Source organism: Sphaerodactylus townsendi, linkage group LG10, assembly GCF_021028975.2.
Source record: "Sphaerodactylus townsendi isolate TG3544 linkage group LG10, MPM_Stown_v2.3, whole genome shotgun sequence".
In the NCBI taxonomy this organism is placed as follows: domain Eukaryota; kingdom Metazoa; phylum Chordata; class Lepidosauria; order Squamata; family Sphaerodactylidae; genus Sphaerodactylus; species Sphaerodactylus townsendi.
Window position 1 is genome coordinate 8,531,147 of NC_059434.1, and position 13,405 is coordinate 8,544,551.

Sequence of the window (13,405 nt, forward strand, 5' to 3'; positions counted from 1 at the left end):
AACAACCGGTTCTGCCGAAGTGGTGCGAACCGGCTGAATCCCACCACTGGGTGGAGCCTAGAGGGGTCAGGGGTCTCAGCAGGGATATGAAGCCTAGCCTTTCAAACAGCCGTTTCCTCTAGGGCAGGGGTCTGCAACGTGCGGCTCTCAGATGTTCATGGACTACAATTCCCATCAGCCCCTGTCAGCATGGCGAATTGGCCAATTGATTGGCCACCCCGGGCATAGAGGAATGACATCCTGGGATCTCTCATAGCAATACAAAAACACAATCGGGACCAGACAAAATACTTGCTCCAGCGGAGAGGCATTAGAGAGACATTTGCTAGTCAGGAACACAACGGAGGAGTGGTACAAATTGCCGCATCCCATTTGGAAGGCATACACAGGGAGCACAATGGAGAAAGTTATTGAAAAGGAGTTAAAACTTGAGCATTTAGGCTGCTGTGATAAAAGCATAAGAAGGGGGGGAAAGACGGATTAGCCTCCGATTGTGCCAATCAGGACAGATTATAGACTAGCTAGCTAGCTTTTAAATTGTTAGCATTTTACCTACTGTTTGTTTGCAGTTCTGAGCAATAGCACATGCCTGCCAGAAATGGGACCAACACCTTCAAAAATGACCCTGGGGAAAAAGTTACTGCGCACAATTTGCCAGCAACTTATCCTGTACAAGCTCCATTTTAATAGTTATCGGTTAAGCAATCTCCATTTCTTCAACCTTGCTTCTGCAGAATGTGCTGGTAAATTGTACCCATTTAATTTAATGCTCTGGTCTTAATATTTTTCACCATGCATCTGACAACAGGTAAACTTTAGGTAAACAGTGGCTGTTGGTAGTGTGATCCACTGAGGCCAGCCTGCTTCCATTATCAACTATGGAAGACAAAGGGCACTTTCGCACATGCCAAATAATGCATTTCCAATCCACTTTCAATGCACTTTGCAGCTGGATTTTATTGTGCGGAATAGCAAAATCCACTTGAAAGTGCATTATTTTGCACGTACAAAAGTGCTTTAAGAACCATGGGTACAGGTTACAGTGCCCCCCAGTGGGGCACTGTGATATCTATCTATCTATCTATCTATCTATCTATCTATCTATCTATCTATCTATCTATCTATCTATCTATCTGTCCGTCCGTCCGTCCGTCCGTCCGTCCGTCCGTCCGTCCGTCCGTCCGTCCGTCCGCCCGCCCGCCCGTCGCCCTGTCGCCCAGCCCTTCGCCACGCCCGCTTCGCCGCCCGCCATCACTACCAATCTATCTATCTATCTATCTATCTATCTATCTATCTATCTATCTATCTATCTATCTATCTATCTATCTATCTATCTATCTATCTATCTATCTATCTATCTATCTATCTAATTTGATCTGTACACCACTCTCCCCATAATGGCTCAGAGCAACTTACAGTAGTAGATAACATATGAAATATAATTTAGTAGACAATTAAAATGATTAAAACGATTAAAATGATTAAAACAGTGATAATAATTAAACTAAAATTAAGTAAAATCTTCATTTCAAATCAGAGTAAAAATAAGATGGGCAACAGATGCCCCATAAAGCAAACAGGGAATTAGAATTTGGGCCGGCAACAAGTGCAACTGTGAATAGACAATTACAATTTCGATCTCAGGCCCTTTCTGCACGGGCGGGCGAGAAGGGTGCACCGACATAGTTGCAGTTGGTGCCCCCCCGGGGCCGTTTGCACGCCATTCTACGAACGACCCCAGTGCCTTAGCAGCACAGGGGGCCACCTTCACACGGGGCCATCGCTTTTTCCCCGCCTTTACCTTTTCTTGGCTGCCACCGCTGTACAGAGGCCAGGGGAAATGCCCAGTGGTGGGATTCAGCAGGTTCGCACCACTTTGGCAGAACCAGTTGTTAAAATGGCGCTTGTAAACAACCAGTTGTTAAATTCTTTGACTCCCACCACCGGAACCGGTTGTTAAATTATTTGAATCCCACCCCAAGGCCATGGCAACACCTCCAGGGATGGAGGCCAGGAGGCATAGCCCCTAACCTCTGTACAGCGATGGCAGCCGAGAGGAGGTAAGAGCGGGGGGAAAGCGGCGCAGGGAAAAGCACCGCCTTCCACCCGGTGCCGTTCGCTCGGCACCAGGTGGAAGACACTGCTTTCCAAAAAACTCACTCATTGAGTTTTGAAAGCAGCATTTTCCTGCTGTTTGGGAGGGGTGAGCGCGGCGCTGCTGTGCTACAGCAGCGGCAGCTGTGTGAACAGCATCCCAGGGACTGTGTTTTTACCATCCCTAGGGCACTGTTTTCTGCCCATGCAGAGACAGCCTCAGTTTCCAGTTTTTCAGGCCTCAACCAAAAGCCTGGCAGAACAGCTCTGCATTACAGGCCCTGCGGAATTGCATCAATTGCTGGGGGTGATTTGTGAGAGATTTACATGCTTAAAACCCACTTACACTTGCTTGGAGTTAACCTGTTTCTCAGGTTAACAACTGACTCATAGGGTTGGTGTGAGGACAAAGTTAGGAAAGAGAGTTGGTGGGGAGAGAGCCATGTACGTTTTGCTGGGGGTGGAGGGTGATTTGTGAGAGATGATGGTGACATTTGTTTGGTAAATGTTTTGCTGGAGGTGATTTGTGAGAGATTTACATCCTTAATACCCACTTGCACTGTTTTGGAGCAGTTTCTCAGCCTACATCATAAGGTTTCTCAACCTATCTCATAGGTTGAGAAACCTTATGACGTAGACTGAGAAACTGCTCCAAAACAGTGCAAGTGGGTATTATAGGGTTGGTGGGAGGACAAAATTAGGAAAGAGAGTTGGTGGGGAGAGAGCCATGTATGTTTTGCTGGGGGTGGGAGGTGTTTTGTGAGCTGGTGCAAAAAATCATTGTTTGGTTGTGGTGGGGGAGGGTCGCCACCCATACCGGGGGGGAGACAAACTCAGGTTTTGTCCCCAGGCTCCAGTTTGCCTAGATACGCCTCTGCAATATCCCACAGGTTGCTACCCACTTTATCCTCACTGGCCTTTATTAGCCTAGGCCAGTGATGGTGAACCTTTTCGAGACCGAGTGCCCAAATTGCAACTCAAACCCCACTTATTTATCGGAAACTGCCAACATGGCAATTTAACCTGAATACTGAGGTTTTAGTTTAGAAAAAAACGGTTGGCTCCGAGACGCGTGTTACTCAGGAGTAAGCTTGGTGAAGCAACTGTGCAACCCTTTGAATGGGTGTATTATGACCCTAGGAGGGTTTACTCAGAAGCAAGCCCCATTGCGAGCAACCGAGCTTACTCCCAGGTAAAGGATTGCGCTTTAGTTCTTCCCATGAAAATCAGTGGGATTTAACAGCACTTAACAGGGTTACCTACACTGCTTTTCCAAAACTAGGTCTTAGGTTTAATGCTAATAATCTCCCTGAAATAATTAAACTATTATCACACTGGGGGTCTGGCGGGGGAAGGAGGAGGGGTGTGGGGGGAGAGGGAAGTAAAACTTTCACTTTCCAAAACCCAATAACCCCCCACCACAAAATAGAAGTAAAAAGGCAGTCAAGGAAGGCAATCCTAAGCAAGAATGCTGTGCGAGGGGTGGGATAACTTCAGGAAAGCAAAATTGGTGGAGTAGCCATCTGATGTGTGGTTTTTTCTTCACATGTCATCACAGCACTTGACTTCTCACAAAAATGCAACAGGAGCAGAAAAATAAAAGCAGTTCTAGCAAAGACCTTGGTGTGCTTTTTAAAAAATCCTAAATGCATCTCGGTTCCTCCACCCTAGGCTTGATCCGCCCAGGCAATCGGCAAAATCCTGGGTCTGAGCGTTTTCCTGGTGTTAAGAAAGGCACACGTTTTGTTTGTTCAACCCTTCGAGGAGCAGTAGCTAACCTGCTCCAGCCTCCAGCAGGTTCTGCATGCACCTGCCGTTTTGCCCTGTGCTGCTCCAGCGCCTCCGCCCCACCCCTCTTCCTCCGCCCCACCCGCTCGAGCAGGGGCCAGCCTGTTCTAGCCTGCAGCAAGTCCCATGCACACTGCTCTGTGCCTCTCTAGCATATCTGTCTTCTCTGCACCCACCCCCCGCAGGCAGCAGCCACCTGGAGCACAGGCACCAGTCCTCCTTGCTCACCATGGCGCGCGCATGTCATGCCCAGCGGCCCAGGCCAGCCTAGATGAGTGTCTGTGTGGGGGATGATTTTCCACCCCGTGATGAACTCTGTGTGCACATGCCCACAGAGAGGGCTCCAAGTGCCACCTCTGGCACCCGTGCCATAGGTTCGCCATCACTGGCCTAGGCGGACAGGAATCTAGGAGGCAAGTAGAAGAAGAAGAGTTTGGATTTATTTCCCCCCTTTCTCTCCTGCAGGAGACTCAAAGGGGCTTACAATCTCCTTGCCCTTTCCCCCTCACAACAAACACCCTGTGAGGTGGGTGGGGCTGAGAGAGCTCTGAGAAGCTGTGACTAGCCCAAGGTCACCCAGCTGGCGTATGTGGGAGTGCACAGGCTAATCTGAATTCCCCAGATAAGCCTCCACAGCTCAGGCGGCAGAGCTGGGAATCAAACCCGGTTCCTCCAGATTAGATACACGAGCTCTTAACCTCCTACGCCACAGCAGCTAAGACCCTGTTGACGTTGTCTGGGGAGAGTAAAGAGAAGTGGTCAAAAATGGGCTGGAAGATGGCAAAGGAGCCTCAAATTCCACAACTATATCAAAAGTGGCAGGAAGATCATGGCGGAGGGACGAGACTTAATCCGCAAAGAAGCTCACAAATGCCTCTCAGCTAACAGCCAATTGATCATGTTTTGAACTCAATAATGTCAAAAGTTGCTGAATTACCCTAAATAATTGAGCTGGGCGAGACCTAGCAGATGCAATCTAGATGCGAAGAAGTCCTCTTCGCATCCTTGGTTGTCATCTCATACGAGGCTAATGATACCGCTGTGCCATTCAAGGCCATTATAAGGATTACTCTGATGATGTCTGTGGAAAACTGAAAGTGGTACAGAAATGCTAAATAATGCTAATAAGCCATATTTGGCTGCCACATGCGATTCCCTTCCTGGATTACTGTCATTATCTATCTTATGCTCAGTCAAGCATGACAGGGGTTTTGCTGAAATCTGAGAATGTGCAAATATTTATTTATTTATTTATTTATACTTTGGGCTTCTAGACCGCCCCATCCCCGAGGGGCTCTGGGCGGTGTACAGCAGATAATAAATACAATTTTAAAACATCATAAATAGGCTAAAACTTATAAAAGCAGCGAAAACTAGCTAAACATTAGCATTTAAATGTAAAATAAATATAGGCATAGGTGTAGGTGGCGCCCGGTGCCTAATATTAAATTCTTCCACCCCCAGGGAGAACGGTAGGTCTAGATAGATGTTATAGGCCCAGATGTAGAGGCCGGCGGAAGGGCTAAAGCAAAAAGGGGCCAGCGGAAGGGGGCTTCAGCTGGAAGTAAAGAGCACCATCAAGCTGGCTGGACTCTCCAAAGGCCGGGCGGAACAGTCTCCGTCTTGCGGTGGCCCCCAAGCTTGGAACTCACCAAGGTCCCAAGAGGGTGCCCAAGGAGCAGCTGAGTGGGAGAGCTGCTCCATTCAGGCCGGGGCCAGGGCTGTAAAGGCCCTGGCCCATGTGGAGGCCAGCCGCATCATCGAGGGGCCGGGGACCACCAGTAGATTGGCCTCTACCGAACGAAGAGGCCGTGTGGGAACATATGGGGTGATGCGGTCTCGAAGATATATATAATTACGATGTGAACGAAAGTAGCTCAATATAATATAATTACGATGTGAACAAAAGTAGCTCAATAGATTTGTAAATTTATCATTTTTGCTTCCAAAGCACTCAATCCGCCCCAGATTCTGCTGGGGATCAATATTTCTATAAACTCCAGTAACCACGTTGTTATTGGCAGTGTGTAAGGAAACATCATTTACAGAAGCAAATGATTGTGAAAGGCTCAAAAATTACTTCAGCCCCCCCCCCCCGTCCCCCGCCAACAAGTTTCAGAAACAATTTTCAAGTATGATGGGTCACAGGCTCCGGCCCCTCCAAGTAAAATCAATCTGGAAAAGTGCTACATGAGCTATTTCGTGCTGGCTTTTTTTAATAAAACGCTGCAAGATGCAGAGTTCGCTCCGACAAGGGGCACGTTCAGTACGAAACATTTTGGAAACTGGAGATCGGCAGACTTGTTCGTTTAGCAGATGTTGGAGAAGCTAAGGACCACTACTACAAATTATAAAGGCAGTAACACAATACACGCATTAGGTTCCTCTGGCAAGTATCCATTATCAGGAGTTAATGAACTAGAAGATGAAGCCGGGCATTTTCTCTATCTCGTTTTCTCTCAGCAACGCTCTTTTTCATTTCATTTTGTCATCCTAACAGCGAGGGAGATCATTGTCTTCCGAGGTTTCATCCCATTTCCTCTTAGAAATGTTTTTCTCTGGCAGCAGTAACAAGCAGCCACAGCAATTGCGGCTGGGTGTGCACCCCAGAAACTAAGGATGGGGCACACTGGATGATCTTTAAAACACCAAGCTCCAGACTACAAGAAAGCAACTAGTGGTCCATTCCAGATTGTGTGTGTGTGTGTGTGTGTGTGTGTGAATTGGCTGGGGAGCTAGTATGGGCTTGCACCAGTGGATTTGCCCCCTTTGGGGCAGTTACCCCAGCAGATGAGCAATCACACACACAGGTGGCTCCCGCAGCCCTCTAGGGTGCTTGGGTGTGGTGTCCGGTGTCCAGGGGGTGGAGCGAGGGGGAACTGCATCCAGGGCACACGTGCACCCCTGCCCCTGCCATGCCCCTGCCTGCCCCCAGCCCACCACGGAATACACCCTCCACACAGGCGCACGACTGGGGCGTCCCCCCTTGCTCCATTGGTGCTCCGCCACTGCTGGTGCCACACCAGCAATCCCACAATGGCAGACATGAAAAATTTCCAGGGGATGAATACAACAAACATTTTGCTAAGGGTGAGGGGATTGAAAATGTTTTTGAAACGTTTTCGAAGATTTGTGTGAAAAGGGTCTATGACTGGCCAAGGAAATGAAGGTTGGAAAGATGAGATGTAGATAAAATGAATTCATTCACAAATGACTGATGTTCTAATCATGCATTTCTTGCAGGATTGCCAACTTTTAGGTGGCATCTGCAGATCTGGAGTTACAAATGATCTCCAGACTATAGAGATTCATTCCCGCAGTGGAAATGGGGGCTTCAGAGGGTGGACCCTGTGATCTCACATTTCTACTGAACTCCTCTCCTCAAACTCTACCCTCCCCAAGGGGTCAAGCACTGACTTCAAATCTCCACGAATTTCCAAGCCGGAGTTGGCAAACCTAAGCAGATTTGATTGTTGTGGGTTTTCCGGGCTGTGTGGCTGTCGTCTGGTAGATCTCGTTCCTAATGTTTCGCCTGCATCTGTGGCTGGCATCTTCAGAGGTGTATCACAGAGGGAAGCATGTTGTTTCTCTCAGTGATACACCTCTGAAGATGCCAACCATAAATGTTAGGAAGAAGCTCTACCAGGTGAAATGTTAGGAAGAAGCTCTACCAGGTGAAATGTTAGGAAGAAGCTCTACCAGGCCACATCCACACAGCCCGGAAAACGCACAACAACCAATTGACTTGACAAACTGTGTTATGGTGTAACACAGGGGTAGGGAACCTTTAACACTCAAAGAGCCATTTTGACCCGTTTTCCACAGGAAAAGAAAACACTTGGAGCCGCAAATAATTTTTGACATTTAAAATAAAGATAACACTGTATATATTGTGTTTTTTTTACCTTTTACTCCACTCATTCTGAGAAGCGCATGGATGCGCCCGCCCTGCTGCCTGCAGGGCGGGCAAGGATGAAGCCAGTGGCTTGGCCTCACCGTCCGCCGGGAAAGTGCCCGCCCTGTCCCAACGGGGCGGGCAAGAGGGAAACCCCAGGGCACGGCCCAGCCGTCCGCAGGCAGTTGGTGCGCCTGCCCTGCTGCCTGCAGGGCAGGCAAGGATGAAACCAGCAGCTCGGCTAGTGGAGCCGCAGTGCAAGGGCAGAAGAGCCGCATGCGGCTCTCGAGCCGCAGGTTCCCTACCCCTGGTGTAACACCTTGATTAGGGAGATCAATCTATTCTCTACACCCATTTTTCCAAGTTTAGCCCATAGCTTATCTCTTGGGACAGAATCAAAGGCCCCCTTGATGTCCAGGAATGCTGCATACAATGGCCTTTTGATTTTATTACAGGTTTTGGTTATTAGTTGGTTAATGACCATTATGTGGTCAAGGGTAGATTTACCTTTGCAGAATCCTATCTGCTCGGGTCCTAGAACTCCATTTGAGACGACCCAATTATTCAATCTGGTTAGTAAGAATTTAGCATAAATTTTCCCCAGTATTGATAGTAGGCTAATTGGCCTGTAGTTTTCTGGAGCAAGATGGTCACCTTTTTTGAAAATAGGGACTATTATAGCCTTTGTCCAGGCCTCTGGGATTAAGCCAGTTTTATTGATTGCACGACAACCAATTGAAAGCCTTCAATGATACACTAAACAAATTCGGTCCTAACAGCAGCTTCAGATATCAAAAAAGCGATGGTTAGGCTTCCGCTTTGTTGTATGCCTATTCTTTATTTCAAACAGAAAATCTGGTATTTAGGGGGGGAAACGACAGGATTCTTTTTATATACAGTTTGTGGCTCGTAACAGTTGGGAGATTATCATTTATCTCAGTCAAGGGCTCAAGCAGGCAGTAAACAGTCTTGAAGGAGGCCTCTCGCCTATTCAAAAAGGACACATGCTTGAATACAAACAGCTTTGCAAAACAGTAGGCTGGTTACCAATGGTGCCATCATTCTGGATGCAACCCAGAGTCCGTTGTCTTTAAAAAGCTCTCACACTATTTTGTGTTGTTTTGGTCCTGATAAAAGGCACTACACAACATTGGCTTTAGAAATAAAACCAGTGGGAGATCTGACATAGAATCCAGCAGAAGCAAAGCCCTCGTTGGCAGAGTACCGTGGAAAGAAATGAAATCCCGCCCCGAGCCTTTTTCAAGAAAGGAGGATTACTTTCCATTTAGGCTTCCATAAGCTTATTTATTATATTAAACTGAGAATTAATTCTATTCACCCAGTGCCACCAGACAATTACAAGAGCTATAATGTGTCACAGCTTTCAAGTCTCAGGGTGTTATTGAATTAACAGGAGGATATCCAATTTGTCTCCGCACTTGGATGCTATTGTAGCTTCCTCATTTTGTATGTAGAAAAAAAGGCCTTCTTCCAACCATATCGAACAAAATGTCGGATGATTAGCAAATCCAAGAAGAAATATTATCCATTTATGTATGCTGGGTTTATATTGTCTTTGTAACTAGGGGACGGGAGAAATTCTCGCTAAATTCTTTTGCTCGTTGGCAATTCACTCACAATGGCCATCTAGCTTTTTTTTTACTTCACTTAAAAATATGGCATTTTAAGTAAATGGTATTTTAAATGAAGTATCCCTCTCAAAGTCTGTGGCTTGTTTCTAGGCTTGCCAATCTCCAGGTGGGGCCTGGAGATCCCCTGCTATTACCATTGATCTCCAGGCCTCAGAGATCGGTTCCCATGGAGAAAATGGCTGCTTAGAAAGGTGGACTCTATGGTACTATAGGCTGCTGAGGTCCCTCACCACCTCAACCTCCACTCCCTCAAAAGGTTTGGAAGGTCTGTGTTGGGAAACACCTGGAGATTTAGTGGACGGAGTCTGAGTTGGGAGACATTTGGAGAATGAAAGGATTTCAGTACTGTACAATGTCATATTGGGCTATTCCCCACTGCAGAGACAACTTAGGTTCGACACGGTTCCTTTAACTGGTACTGACCCTAGGCAAACTCTTGTCACTCCCCACAGCAACTGATTTCAACTCAGTTTGTCCAATTTGAACCGAGCTCAGAGGACAGGATCATCTTCAGTACTTCTTTCGCTCCTCGTTCCCAATTGGCTCTTGTTTTACGGCGGGAAACATGAGCGTGCGTCCTTTTAAAAAAAAGTTTTTATATGTCGCAGCTACGTAGAATTGGGAGAGTGGTCGCATCATCATAGCTTTGAAAATAGCCATTGAAATTAAAAAAGGCACGCTTTCCCACAGACTCTGCCGTTCATGCATGCCTGTCACAGCTCTTTGGATTGGCTGGAACGGGAGAGCTAAGCACGGATGATTCCCCACTGTCTAGCTTCCAACTGAGTTCGACCTAGGTTCGGAGGAAAAGCTGTACCTCAGAACTGGGAACCAGCCTCCAGTGCCCGAGTGGTGAATTGAAACGAACTCCAGGTCGAACTCCAGCAAGTGGGGAGTCAGCTGGGACGAATCCTAGGCTCTAATCTAGGTTGGGATTCTAACCAGTGGGGAATCACCCAAAGCATCCATTTTCTCCAGGAGAACTGATCTCTGTTGCCTGGAGATCAGTTGTAATAGTGGACATCTTCAGTCATGATTTGGACCATATTTCCCAGGCAATACAGATGCCAGCCTCCAGGTGGTACCTGAGGATCTCCCAGAATTACAGCTCACCTCCAGACTATGGAGATCAGTTCTTCTGGGAAAATGGATGCTTTAGAGGGTAGCCTCTGTGGCCTTGTACCCCACTGAGGTCCTTGTCCTCTCCAGGCTCCATTCCCGAATCTCGAGGGGTTTCCCAATCTGGATCTGGCAACCCCATCCTCCATTCCCCACCAGTGGTCAGGGGGACCTGGCAACCCTACCCAGAGTGGGCAACCCCGCTTGTTTCCCACCACTCTGCTCAGCCACAGTTGAAATCTTCTTTCAGCTTAAGGAGCATTCTAACAATGGAATTAACTCAGTTCACTTTATGATGGAGGAAGACTCCATGTGCTGGAAGAAAGCATCAAAAGATTGCTGAGCAGAGTGGTAGGATGCAAGCCATTTGTTTGAATTTCCTTGGTGACGTGCAACGGAAGAAAAAACAACACACCTACTTTTTCCCCCTTGAAACAACGGATTGCTGATTCTGAGCCTGAAGATGAGTTAGGCCTTCAAGGGATGAGCAAGGGATGAGTTAGGCCTTCAAGGGATAAATCGAGAGGCAGGAAATGAAATAAAGGGGGGGCAAAGTTTCTGGAAGGGATTGCTGGGATTGTGTATACAGCCCATTGCTAATCCCACATTTCCGGACACATGACCCCATTTGGTGGACATCTGGGTTCAGTATTCAACACAATTTGTGAATAGGGTTGCTAGGTCCCCTCTCCTGGCCATTGGCGGGGGGTAGGAGATAAGGGTGCCCGGTCCAGGCTGGGGAACTCCTAGAGATTTGGGGATGGAATCGGGGGAGGGATCTCAGTGAGGTTGCAATGTCATATAGTCCATCCTCCAAGGAATCCATTTTCTCTGAAAGATCTGGTCTCTCTATTATGGAAATGAGCTGTAATTCAGGAAGATCTCCAGGTCATGAAACGAGATGCCTCCTAAAACAGAAGGCTTCATTCTGTTTCACGTGGGCTTCGATCCAGACAAATCCAGATGGAATTCTAAACTCCGAAGATAGTTTTTTCAGCAAGATGCATCTCCCTCTGGCCAGAAAAACTGAGACATCTGTTAGCAGTAAAGGATACATTTCACTGGACTGAGTGAGTTTTTTCTCCTCCCTCTTCAGATGTACAATTCTCAGGAGCTTCATTCATTCTTTGAGAAACCGAACACGGACTGAGCTTCATTATACCCAAGTGAGATGGCTCAGTCCCCCAAGGTCAAAGTAAATGCATAGGATGACCTTTGGACAATGCTGTAGCTTTTTGCTCAATTTTCTATCTCTGGAACTTTTAGCATTCCTTGGAGAGTTTCTCATCTGTGAAACTATGGTAGAGTACCCATGGCTGGCTCTGCCCCACACTTGCCCTGCTCTGGTGCAAAAGCCATGCCAGAAGTACTCTCGCTTTCTGTGGGGAAAGCAGGGAGCACAGCCAGGGCAAGAGGAAGCATGTCAGACCAAGGAATCTTGCCCTGATGAGCAGCAGAGATAAAGAATGTCAGGACAAGATTTTTTGCCCCGATGTGCTTCTGCTCTCTGCATGCACCAAGGAGAAAGTGCATCGGGACAAGATTTCTTGCCCCAACGCACTCAAGCTGCCAGCATGTGGCAGCTGCCCTGTGGGTAATCGGCAAATTGGAAATAGGCCTCGTTTCTGTAAGGCTGTCTTCAGTTCTATGTTACAAAGTTCAGAGTGGAACCAAAATTGTCTGGACCAAGGGTTCCCAAACTTTTTGCACCTGTGGGCACATTTGGAATTCTGTGACAGTGTGAAGTGTGCAGCACAAAATGGCTGTCACAGGATGTGGAGGAAGCTACCCCACAAAATGCGGCACAAAATGGCTGTCACAGGATGTGGAGGAAGCTACCCCACGAGCCCCCTCCCCCCTCTCTGTGGATTAAAAAAACCCATGTAGGCCCACTCTGCACAGCACAAGGAAGACATCCAGGTAACATCTTTTTTAAAAACCTTCCACAAAGGCAACAAAAATGCTCCCCCACACCACCACGTCATCCCACTAAGTTTAAAGCTCTTGCGCCTGATATTAATGGTGATGCAGGGATTCTCTGTGCCTGCTGCTCCTTTCCTGAACATTTCCCCCAGACGTTTGCTCTGCAGGCTCCGCTGCTGGCTGTTTTTTCAACCCAAAAAGTACATGGTTTTGCTCAGCTTGTCCTGTTGATTCTGGCGATATATAGTTTCCCCGACAAATATCCAAGCAATACTACTTTTGCGAAACAACTTTTCAAATATCCAAGCGATACTACTTGGCAAGGTTTTGCAACTCTTCCTTGTTTCTCAGCTTCTTCCTCGGAAGTATTTTGCTTTAAATCACCCAGGAGAATCTTAACTTATTCCACAGAAGTCTTTCAGATTCTTAACCCTGGTTCCTATACAAAGTAAAATATACAACATGAAATCTTTTTTTTTTAAAAAACACCATGATTAAAACATGACAATACCAATACATTTATTATACACAAAGTAACAATGCTATACTTACCCAAGCAAGTATTCAGTCAAACATGATGGACCATGCTGAATCAGGACACAAAGGCCGTTTCCGCATGGCCACGATGGGGGTTGGGTCGGTGTACACGACGTCGACCCAACCCCTGGGACCGTTCGCATGAACGGTCCCAGAAACAACTGGGAAGACGGTGCCGCGGGGTGCCATTGCCTTCGTCGACTTATTGTCTCTTAAGGTTGTTTGAGCGCATCGTTGAGTTCTGGGGACACGCCCCCCTGTTCTGCGTGATCATTCAAGTTTCGCATACAGGGGGATATGTCCTCAGGTTCTTCGCTGATGTACCGGATGGCCGCTATGAGATGGTAGGTCGACTGGTCACAGGGGGGAGGGAGGGCGCCTTCGAGCTGCTGCCATT

The 13,405-nt window shown here is 47.4% G+C and overlaps 1 long non-coding RNA gene across 1 annotated transcript in view; it reads left to right on the top strand.

Annotated features, from left to right (window-relative positions):
• Positions 1–2,696: 2,696 nt before the first annotated feature.
• Positions 2,697–13,405, top strand: part of LOC125439990 — a 40,796-nt gene continuing 30,087 nt past the window's right edge. Inside the window, exon 1 of the long non-coding RNA XR_007245614.1 lies at positions 2,697–2,709. This is a non-coding gene — a long non-coding RNA (uncharacterized LOC125439990). The remainder of the gene's footprint in view (positions 2,710–13,405) is intronic.